This window comes from Monodon monoceros, unplaced genomic scaffold, assembly GCF_005190385.1.
Source record: "Monodon monoceros isolate NGI ecotype Baffin Bay Population unplaced genomic scaffold, NGI_Narwhal_1 Super_Scaffold_2, whole genome shotgun sequence".
In the NCBI taxonomy this organism is placed as follows: domain Eukaryota; kingdom Metazoa; phylum Chordata; class Mammalia; order Artiodactyla; family Monodontidae; genus Monodon; species Monodon monoceros.
In genome coordinates, this window is record NW_021703776.1 from 83,168,657 (window position 1) to 83,180,498 (window position 11,842).

An 11,842-nucleotide genomic window follows, 5' to 3' on the forward strand; every position below is an offset into this window, starting at 1 on the left:
GCCATCTTCTCAGATACCCTCTAGATTTTATCTACACATGCCCTAAAAAGTGGCACGCAGACCTGAGCACAGTGCCCAGATGTTGCCAGGCCAGGACCCACTGCTTGCCTTGAGTCTGACGCTCCACAGAAGTCACCACGAAGGCATCTGCTCTCGGGGCAGCTGGGGCGTATCATGGGCTCAAGGAAAGTTTATGGTCAGCAAAATGCTATGTCAGGTCTCCCCTGTCCTACGCTCTGGGAGTAAACTCTGAATCCAAGTACCAGGCATTTACCCATATTAAATTTCAGTGGCATTTTCAAAAGGCATTAAGTGAGGGAAGGCTAATGAATAAAAACATTACAAAATACAGTTTTATTGCTCAGGCTTTTTTCTGGACTACAAGTATGAAAAATATATGTTCAGTAACAGGTAGCTGTGGAAAAGGAAATTAAAACTGGGCAATACCCTTCCAGCTTCATCTTCTGCCACTCTCCCACATGTTCCCAAGTTGAAGCTGCCCAAATGTTCCCGAAATTTGCCACACTCACTCAGGTTCCAGTCATAGCAAATGTCTGCCTAGAATGCCTTTCCTCAACTTGTCCGTGGGTAACACTTCACTTCCTCTATAAAGCTGTCCAAGGTGGAATTAGGTACTTTCTGGTTCCTAGAGTACTGACACCTTGTACTATTGTTCACACCTCGACCTTCTTCCCTAGTCTAGAATTTCCTTGAAGGCAGGGACAATAACTTACTCAAATTTGTTTTCACCCAGTACCTAGCACATGGTGGGGACATTTATTGATATTCAACCAATAAATGAATATCTAGAATGAGGATTATATTACAGCAACTACATAGTTCCTTAGAACAGAACATCAAACTTTATAACCTGTGTCACTTGCCCTTGAAAACATAGTTAACTACAGCACGTCCTGTTGGAGGATTGAAAAATAAATTTACATATTAAAATACCTTTTCAAATGACCCACAAAGCATTAAAAAAAAAAATAGGGTACACTTCAATGTCTTACAGAATATCTATTGGTCAGAGTTCTGGACTCCAGAGACCAGGAAGAATTTTTAAAAACTGGGGTACCTACAGAGAATTATCAACATTTAATTTTGACAAGGACATCAAAAACAAAGCAAAACCCCACAACTACCACCTGCTATTTTAATGCTTAAAAAGTAAGAAAGAAAAAAGAAAACCCAGAATAAAAAGGTCAGTCCTTTAGTGCTACTAAAAAACTCATTGATATTGTCTGTGTTTTTCATTTCACCCCAGGCAAGTAAAACCTTTGTCATGGACGCTTTGCATTGGTCCTCAGAAGTAGAACCCCTGAGCTACTTTATCCTCAAAGGCTGGAAAGCTCCTTTCTCCTTCTGATCAGTAACCCGCCATCGGTAAGAGAAAGTGACCAATGCCAATTCCAACTCCCTCTTAGATGAAGAAAGAGAAGATTCTTAAGTGAGAAAAGGAAAATACTCAAAGACTGAAAAGGGGGACTGTAGGATGAGTTCTTCAGAGGGAGGCAATATTGTGGCAAAACAAAACAGAAACAAAAAACCCAGGGGAGAACATGTGCCTGGTAAATTTAGGAAAGCTAAAACTAGAACTTAGTTATCTTAAGCTAAGGGATTTTCTTTTTTCTCTGTCATTTTCCTTCCTTCCTTTGTATTTTTATAATTCCTCTCTGTATTTTTATAATTTCTATATGCTGTTTCCTGTTTTTACTTTTGTTTTGTTTTTCCCACTAGTTTCCTAGCAAAGCTCCTTTGAAAGATTCCAGGCTAGTCTCTGCTGAACCAAGGGGATTTGTCCATACCTCAGCCAACATAGCTAAGAAGTGAGGGTGTCTCTGGGGACCAGGTGTGGTGGCAGCAGAATGATGGGGGGAGAGAGTGTGGACAGCTGCAGTCGCTGAGCCCTTCCCACCCCCGGTTTTCCCTTACATAGACTAATGAGAAATCCATATGCTACAGTACAAAAATGTAGTGTTTCTTTCCCATTTTCCCATTTTGGTTCAAATTCTTGTTCCTGACTTTCTGGTACCAACCATAACGTAAAACTATTTGTGTTCCACTCTACGCAGTGCACCACAGAGTTTATGGAACTGCCAGACTTTTTTCCTTAAAATCCTTGCTTTGGGGGTGACTGTTTCTTGACCTACTGACCAACTAGCTTTTTTTCAATTACATAAACAGGATGGAATGGTGGAAAGTGAAAGAGCTGAGAAAAGCAGTTGTTTCAAGGAGGACTATTCATTCATTCAACAAAGCCTTATTGAGCACCAACAATTCATTCAGTCGACATTTACTGGATGCCTACTAGGAGTAAGCCACCGTGCTAAGGACACAGAGGTAACAAAACACAGTCCTTCCCATCCAGCTCTCGCTGATGCTGGGAAGAGAGACAAGTGAACAGACGTCACACTGCATGATGAGCAAGCAGAGGGAAGCCGGGGGTGCAACAGGAGCATGTAAGATTGGCACCTAATCCAGACTAAAAGAGTCAGGAACTATTTCCTGAGGGGTGACTTCTGAGCTGAAATCCAAGGGCTGAGAAAGTTAGTCAAGTTAAAGGAGTGGTGGGTGGGAGCTACAGGGTTCCTGGTAACTGACAGACCTGGAGGATAGTGGGCAATATGGGGTCAAATGAGGCTGAAGAGGCAGGCAGGGGAAGAACACAAAGGGCCTTGTATCCATGCTAAGAAACCTAGATTTTATCCTGTAGATCAAACAGGGGCAATTTTGCTCCCCCAACTCATGGGGTCACCTGTCAATGTCTGGAGACATTTTAGGTTGTCAGAACTGGGTGGTGGGTATGCTACCATCAAGTAAGTAGAGGCCAGGGATGCTGCTAAACATTCTACAATGTCAGGAAGACCCCCAACTCCCAAAAAAGAATTAGCTGGCCCCAAATGTCAATAGTGCTGAAGCTGAGGAACCCTGGTGTAGATGATGGGAGTCACTGAAGAAGGTTAGGGAGAAGGGATGGGATTCTATTTCCATTTTAGAAAGATCACTCTGGCAGCACTCTGGAGAACTAATAGGATCATAGTAAAGAATGGAGGCACAAAGATCAGGTAAGAGGTTGTGCTCAGAGGATCTGTGGTCCTAAGAAAGCAGCAGTAGAGATGAGGAGAGGGAGACAGTTTTAAGAAGTCTTTAAGATATAAAATCTTTAAAACTGACTAGTGTAACAGGGGAAGGACAGTGATACCACTCCCCAAAAAAGGGACTACGGAGGGAGCATATATTGAAAAACACGATGTGTTCTGTTTGGGGCATTTTGAATATAAGGTATCTGTGGGTTATCCAAAATGGAAGTGGTAAGCTGGCTATCTGGGGTGTCTGGAGATCAGAAGTGATTTCTGGACTAGAAAAAACAAGATTTGGGGGAAGCCATGGGAATGGACACAATCACCACTGGAGAGTGTATAGGCTGAGAAAAAAAAAAAAAAACCAACATTTACGGTCAGGTGGAGAAAAAAACTGTGGGTGAAACTTGCAAGAGGCCAGAAGAAAGTGGGTCATGAGAATTGAAGAAGAAGAGTTTCAGGAAGAAGAAAATGGTCAACAGTGATCAATGCTGTCAAGTCAGAGAACAAGAGGTCAAATATGAACAAGCGAACAAGAATGCAGGTCAGGGAAGAGAAAACAGAAAAGTGAATTTGGATTGAACACACCAGGACACTGCTGATGACCCTGCTGGATGCAGTTACAGTAAATTGACAGGAGCAGAAGCAAAAACAGCAGGTTGAGTGTTATGAGAAGGGAGGATAGTAGCCAGATGGTCTTTTTTTTCCCCTTCAGAGTTGCTAAGGAATAGTTTTTGTTGTTTGAAGAAAGGAGAGATTTGAGGATGTTTATAAGCTAATGGGCTGGATAAGAGGTTGAAAATGAAGCAAGCAGGTATGAAAACAAGGGAGCGGGAAAGGATGAGGCCCAGAGCCCAGGTGGAAGGTGCAGCTTTGGACGTATATTTAAGATAATGAAATAAGATAGGTGGTCATGATGAAGTTCAACAGGAGAAGGGAGAAAGTTGAGAAAGTTGATGTTTGTGGTACTCGTACAGGCTCTTTGAAAGCAACCAAAAACGACAGAAGCCCTTTGGGGGCTTACATCTCTAGGGAGGGTCAAAAGATAATGCCCTCTCTGTTTACCCACCTCATCCCTGCTCCTTAACCTCTGGTTGGCTTTTAAGACCCAGCACAAACACATCTCCCAGGAAGATTCCTCCTCTGGCGGGCCCAGTCAGATAGAAATCTCTTCCCTGCCTGGACTGTCACAGCACTTTGTACCATTAACACTCCTCACTGCCTGCACTTGGGACAGAGGCTCTACCTCTGTACCTGCTACAAGGCCTTGCACCAGTGTGAGAACAATAAGTACACCAAATGGATGGAAGTGGTTCTGAGAGCTGAGCAACACGCAGTGTGCATGCTAGTGCCCCGTGGGCAGCACAGACGTCGAGGGCTCGAGGAACCTGAAACAAAAAGATAGCTCTCACACTGCGGGTGATAAGGGAGACTGCATGGAAGAAATGGCACTGGAGCTGTGTTTTAAGGGTTGAGCTTCTGTGGATAAAAAGATGGGGAAAAGCGGGCTTCCCTGGTGGCGCAGTGGTTGAGAGTCCACCTGCTGATGCAGGGGACACGGGTTCGTGCCCCAGTCCGGGAAGATCCCACATGCTGCGGAGTGGCTGGGCCCGTGAGCCATGGCCGCTGAGCCTGCGCGTCGGGAGCCTGTGCTCCACAACAGGAGAGGCCACAACAGTGAGAGGCCTGCGTACCGCACAAAAAAAAAAAAAAAAAAAAAAAAAAAGATGGGGAAAAGGGATGGAAAAAGTATTCTAAGTGGAGGAAATTATAATAGCAAGGCCACTTTAAAAGCATGTTTAAAGAATGGCAAATTGTTCTATTTGCTGGAGAAGATACAACAACAACAATAAAGGTAATTGCTGCTAACATTTATTGAGCACTTAACTATGTTGTCAGGCACTCAGCTAAGCATTTCTCTCCATTATCTCATTTAATCCTCACAACCATCAATAAGGTATATACTAGTATTATCCTCATTCTGTATATTAGGAAGCAGGCATAGAGAGGTGGAGTGACTTCCTGAGGTTAGCTGGTAAGAGTGGTAGAACCTGGAATTAAACTGGGCGGTCTGGCTCTAGAGCTTGAACTCTTAAACACTTTACTGTGCAGCCTCATTCAGGCAGGGGTTCTGAATACGGGGTCCACTGATGGGCTTTAGGAGGTCCATGAGTCCCATGAAACTATATGTAAAACTTTGAGTATATGTACATTTTTCTAGGGAAAGGGTCCTTGACTTTCACCAAATTTTCAAAGGGGTCTATAACCCCCAGACGTTTAAGAACGGTGGGTATATGGAATCCTGTGCTGTAAGGTTGGACTTGGATACGTAGGCACCAGGTGGAGATCCCTGAATTTAGGCTGAGGGTCTGGACTAGGCCCTGAAGACAATGGAAGATATCAGAAACACTGAGATATGAGCCACACAATCAAAGGAGCATTTTGGTAGATTACTAATATATGCAAAGTGAGACCCGGCTTTGTGAATACATGGATGTTGTAGAAAAGGGAGAAGAATGAGAAGTCAACAGTGGGATTTTTCTGAAGGAAAATCACTTAAAAAATGAGGGAGATTGTCTGAATCACAAGTCATTCAAAAATGAATGAGCTTTTCTGACTTCCCACTTCTTTTAAAATGGAATTCACAAGGTTGTTCACATTGAAATTGTAACGTATGTAGTAAGATTTACATTTAAGGACTAAAAAAAATTCCATTATATATTTTGTTCAAAATTTCTCTACTTCTCTCATTTGTATAAAGAGGACGTCAATAAAATAAAGGGACTAGGTGTCAACTTTAAAAGAGATTTTTGTTTATGGGAGTTTTAGTCTGGACCAATCCTACCGATCTCAAACACCAACCTTGACCCATGTTTGCGTGTGCAGCAGCCCCTACTCTGCCAGCAGCTACCACCTGGGGCTGACTGTAGTTTTCAAGACGGCCACAACAGAACTTCCCAACCACTCACACTGTGATGTTGACACTCCTCCCAATGAGGGGTGGGGGCCTATGTTCCCTCCCCTTGAATCTGGACGGGCCTGTGACTGATGGAAGTGATGCCATATGACTTCTGAGTCTAGATCATAAAAGACAACACAGCTTCCACCTGGTTCTTTCGGGACACTTGTTCTTGGAACCCAGCTCAAGCTACAAGGAAGGCCAAGTCACATGGAAAAGGCCATTTGTAGGTGATACGGCTGACAGCACCAGCTGAGTTCCCAGCGAACAGACTATATCTCCCTAGAAACTCTAGACCCAGTTTCTGTCCGCAAAACCACATGAGAGAGCCCAAGTAATTGCCTAGCTGAGCCTAGTCAACCTCCAGAACTGTAAGCGATAATAAATAAATGACTATTGTTGTTTTAAGCCACTAAATGTGGGGGAGACTCATAAGAAACCAATATATAATTGGAACGCCAACCCACCCTTTTTACTTCCTAGCTAAGCTCGTTGGTTTTTTTTTTTTTTGGCCGTGCCGCACGACACATGGGATCTTAGTTCCCCCACCAGGGATCGAACCCGTGCCCCCTGCAGTGGGAGCATGGAGTCTTAACCACTGGACTGCCAGGGAGGTCCCTCTAGCTAAGCTCCTTGGGAGAAAACAGAAAAACAAAAACTACACTGAGTAACTGCAACTTACTCCTCCATCCATTGCAATGTGGCTACTGTCCCCATCATTCTACTGTGGCTCCTGTAGGAGCTAGCCAATGTCAGAGATCCCCTAATTGCTAAATATAATGGCTGCTTTTCAGTCTCTAACTTACCTGACCTTTCTGTACACTGTTATATAGTCCCACCTTCAGCTTTCACTTGGCTTCAGTAACAGCTCTCTCTAATGCTGCAATCACACACGGATGATTCTTCTGTCAGCCACTTAAACACTGTGTTCCCCAGGATTCCATCTTCTTAATCTACAGGTTCTCTGTCGGCCATTTAGGTTTAATTCCATTTACATGCTTCTAATTTCCAAATAGTGAACTCTAGCCTTGACTTCTCCCAGCTCAGATATATTCATTTACTCATTTAACAAATATTTAAGGAACAATTATTGTGTGCTAGGCAGTGGCGCAGTACAGACAAGGTCCTATCTTATCTTCCTGTAAGTATGCCAAAAATAAACAAGCAAATAAAATAATTACAGGTCATGGCCTACTGGGTGAAGACAGCATATTGAACAAATGCATCTAATTTCACTTCCTTCCAAAACCTCAGTAAAACCTCATTAAAAGGATACTATTTTACAGACACAAAGTCCAAAAAACAGAGAGTAAGAGTGGGAGAAGTGATAACAAGTGATTTCTGAAGTCTAGAAAGCACATCAACAAGTGAAAATGACTTGATGGACTCAAGGAAATCGATGGGAAAGCCAAGAAAAATTCTTGAAAGGCCCAGGAATTGGCAGCCCCAGGCACCTCCAGAAGTGGGAGTAAAAGGAGTGACTGAAATAAGCAAGATTGCTTGAAGGCTGAATGAGAAGCTACTGGATCTCCAAAACCTTCTCCCTCTGTGCCACTAGGTGATTGCCCTTCCTCCACCATAGCAGGTATCTATAGATTTATTCCCTGGAAAGGGCTTCTGGACTGGGGGGTGTCTCCAGACACAGCGAAAGGATATCATTACTGAAAATAGGGGTAGTAGGTGAATGATGCATACTAATGTTGAAATTTAGCCCCTAACCTTAATTCTTCCAGGAATTCAACTAGGCCTTTACTCTCAGGAGAGGGGAGTTCTCTGGAGAAAATGACCAGCCTGAGAGGAAAGAGCTGAAGGTACAGATTTGGGAAAGGGAGTCCCCAAATCATGGCCCACTGAGATCTTCTGGTAATTAAGCTCACATCAGCAAACTCCTCCCAAATATACAGAGATCTCAATCACCTTTTTAAGTCTCCTACTCAAAAACACAGATTAACAATTTTATGTATGGACTGAACTATGTCCCCTCCAAATTTGTATGTTGAAGCTCTAACTCTCAATGTGACTGTATTGAGATAGGACTGCACCTCTTTGGGAGGTAATTAAGGTTAAATGATGTCATAAGGGTGTGGCCCAAATCCCATAGGATTAGTGTCCCTATAAAAATAGACACCAAAGAGCTCATTCTCTTCCCTCAAGTGCACACTGAAAGAAGAGGTCATCCAAACACATAGCATGAAAGTGGCCATCCACAAGCCAGGAGAGAGTTTTCACCAGAAACCAAATCAGCCAGCACCTTGATCTTGGACTTCCCAGCTTCCAAAACTATGAGAAATGAATTTCTGTAGTTTAAGTCACCCATTCTGTGGTATTTTGTAATGGCAGTCCAAAGCTGACTACTAAAAATATCACCAACAAAACAAAAAGAAAAATAGCAATATGGAGGAAACTGAGACTATGTAGGGAGAAAACATATTTTAAAAAATTATCACTAGAGAACATATCCACACAAAAAGTTATACAGGCATATCTCAGAGATATCGTGGGTTCTGTTCCAGACCACCCCAATAAAGTGATTTTTGTGATAAACTGAGTCACACAAATCTTTTGGTTTCCCAGTGCATATAAAAGTTAAGTTTATCCTAACCGTAGTCTATTGTGTGCAATAGCATTATGTCTAAAAAATATATATATGTATCTTAATTAAAAAATACTTTCTTACTAAAATATGCTAACCATCATCTGAGCTTTCAGCAAGTCGTAACATCAAAGATCACTGATCATCATATCAAATATAATAATAATTGAACAGTTTTAAATATTGTGGTAATTACCAAAATGTGACACAGAGACACAAAGTGAGCAAATGCTGTTGGGAAAATGTAAGATGTTCAACCTCAGTATCAACTAGGAAAGTGCAAATTAAGACCATGATGAGATGTCGCTACACACCTATTAAAACAACTAAAATAAAAATTATTTACAGTACTAAATGTTGCCAAGAATGTGCAAACACTGGATCTCTCATACACTGGTGCTGGGAATGTAAAATGGTATAGCCACTCCGGAAAACGGTTTGACAGTTTCTTAAAAAATAAATATAAGCCTGCCATACAACACAGCAACTGCACTCCTGGGCATCTATCCCAGAGAAATGAAAATTAATGTCCATACAAAGAACTGTACCCCGAAGTTCAAATCTCTATTTGTAATGCCCCAAACAGAAAACACCCAAAATATCCTACAAGAGTTGAATGGTTAAACAAACTGTTATACATCCATACCACAGAGTACTAATCAGCAATAAAAAGGAACAAACTATTGCTACAGGCAACAACTTGGATGCATCTTAAGGACATTATTGGAGTGAAAAAAGCCAGTCTCAGAAGGTCACCTACTGTATGATTCCACTTATGTAACATTTTCAAAATGACAAAATTACAGAAATAAGAGGACACATTAATGGTTGCCACGGGTTAGGATGGTGAGGGGGAGGAAAGTGGATGTGACTAGTAGGGGGTAGCCTGAGGAGATATTTGTGGTGAAGGAATAGTTCTCTATCTTGATTGTAAATTGACACACTTGCAAATCTTGATTATATCAAATCTACACATGTGATAAAATAGCCTCAAACTATACACACATTGTACAAATGTCAGATTCCTGGTTTTTATATTGTACTATATTTACATAAAATATAGTCACTGGGTGAAGGGTACATGGGGCCACTTTGTACTATTTTTGCAACTCCCTGTGAATTTATATTTATTTCAAAATAAAGGTTTTTTAAAAGGACGTCAGAGTCCAAAACACAGTTCTTAAGAATTAAAAACGTGATGGCAGAAATTAAAAACTCAATAGAGGGATTGGAAGATAAAGTTAAATCTCTCAAAGAGAACAAAAAGACAAAGATCTGGAAAACAGGAGATAAAATTTAAGAAAATTAGGGAACCAGTCATATAGAAGCAACATCAGAATAATGAATTCAAGAAAGAGAGGATAGAGAAAATTGAGGAAGAAAGTCAACAACAAACGATTTTTAAAAATTTTGAGGAACAGAAAGGACATGAGTTTCTGGCGCCCACAAAGATAAGTGAAAATAGACACATAACAAGGAATTTTTTGTGAAACATCATAACACTGGTGACACAGAAAATTCTACAAGCTTCCAGAAAGGAACAATCAAGTCACATACAATGGAACACAATGGCTTTGAGCTTCTCCACAACAAAAACTGAATAGTAGAAGACCACAATGCAATGTTTTCAATATGCTGATGATTTCCAACCAAGAATTCTATACTTAACCAAACTCTCAGGCAAATAAATATGAAGGTAGAATAATAACATTTTTAGACATGCCTAATGTCATAGACATAAATTTAAAATATTTCTTATGCACTCTTTCTCAAGAAACTACCAGTAATTGTGCCCCATTAAAACAAGAGAGTGAGCTGAACATCTTTATCCAGAGCACAAATGGACAACCGCACAGGGCAACCCAGCTCTTCTACCCCTACACTCCTAAGACTATTCCTCTTTTTTCTCCCATATTTCTGATCTCATTAATGGCATCAGCACCAATGAGTAGCCCAAGCTGGAAACCTAAGTCATCCATCACACTCTCATTTCTCAAAGCTCATTATTAAGTCATGATGATTTTATCCCCTAAGTATTTCTCTCTGTCCCTAGTTCCATGGCCTTACTTTAGGTCCATATCATAATAACCACCTAACCAATCTCCCTATCCCCAGTTCTGGACTCCTCAAATCCATTCTCCACAATGTAGCTACAACCACTGCCTAAAATGCACATCTGACCATGCAACTCGGCTACTTAAAACTCCAAAGCTTCTCAAATTCTGACCAGCAGGCAAAATAAATACACAGTGGTCAAACCACTACTCTCCACACATACCTCCCCGACATCCACGGTAGACATTATAATCCACCATAGCACTCCCCTACAGAGCCTAAACTCAGCCTCACAGCTTTCTCAGCAAAGCTCACAGGCATCCATCCTGAGATGAGACACGCTGCAACTCCTGTTCACTGTAAAGGCCAAGAATGCTGGCAAGGCACAGAAGGCCCTTCCAGACTTGACTCCTGCCTCTCTACAAGGAACTGTCCACTTTCATGGTTCTCAGCTCCTAAACTTGGCTCAAGATGTTCTCTCTACCTGGGATGCTTCTTCACCTGGTTAGTAACTTGGGATTTCAGACCATCTCCAGGACCCTTCTCTCACTCCCTCGGTTGAGTCCTAGCTTTCTTCTGTGCTCCCCTAACATCCTGTTTCCCAAGCACATTGAACTCAAATTCTGTTTATAAGTCTTCCTCACTAGACTGAACTTGTTAAAGGACTAAAAGGCCTTGTCTTATCTTTTTGTATTTCTAGCACTCCCTGCACCTTAGGAATCCAGTAACATTTGTTGAGATGAAATGACCACATATGCAGCAGGGCACTGGAGGTGAAACAGACAAAAAAGTAAAACGTCTTAATCGAGCAGAGGGTAAAACTAATGTCATATTTTGCGTCCTTTCCAAATGGCTTGGTCTGCTTATTCCTCCTCTTTCTGTTCCCCAATAATCAGAAATGATGGCTCCTTTGATTCTGTTCCTTTAGCGTTTTGGGCTTCATCCAGATGTTACTTATACTTTGTAACTGCCACTCCTAGACTGTAAGCCCTTTGAGGGAAGGGACTTGTGCCTTCATGCACTTCGCTCCTTTGAGCGACAAACACAGTAAGCCTGTGCGGGATGGTGGCCAGGCTGCCCGCGCTCGGAGTCCCCCCAGGCCCGCCCCGCCTCCCTCCCCCTCCCTCCCCCTCCCTCCCCCTCCCTCCCCCT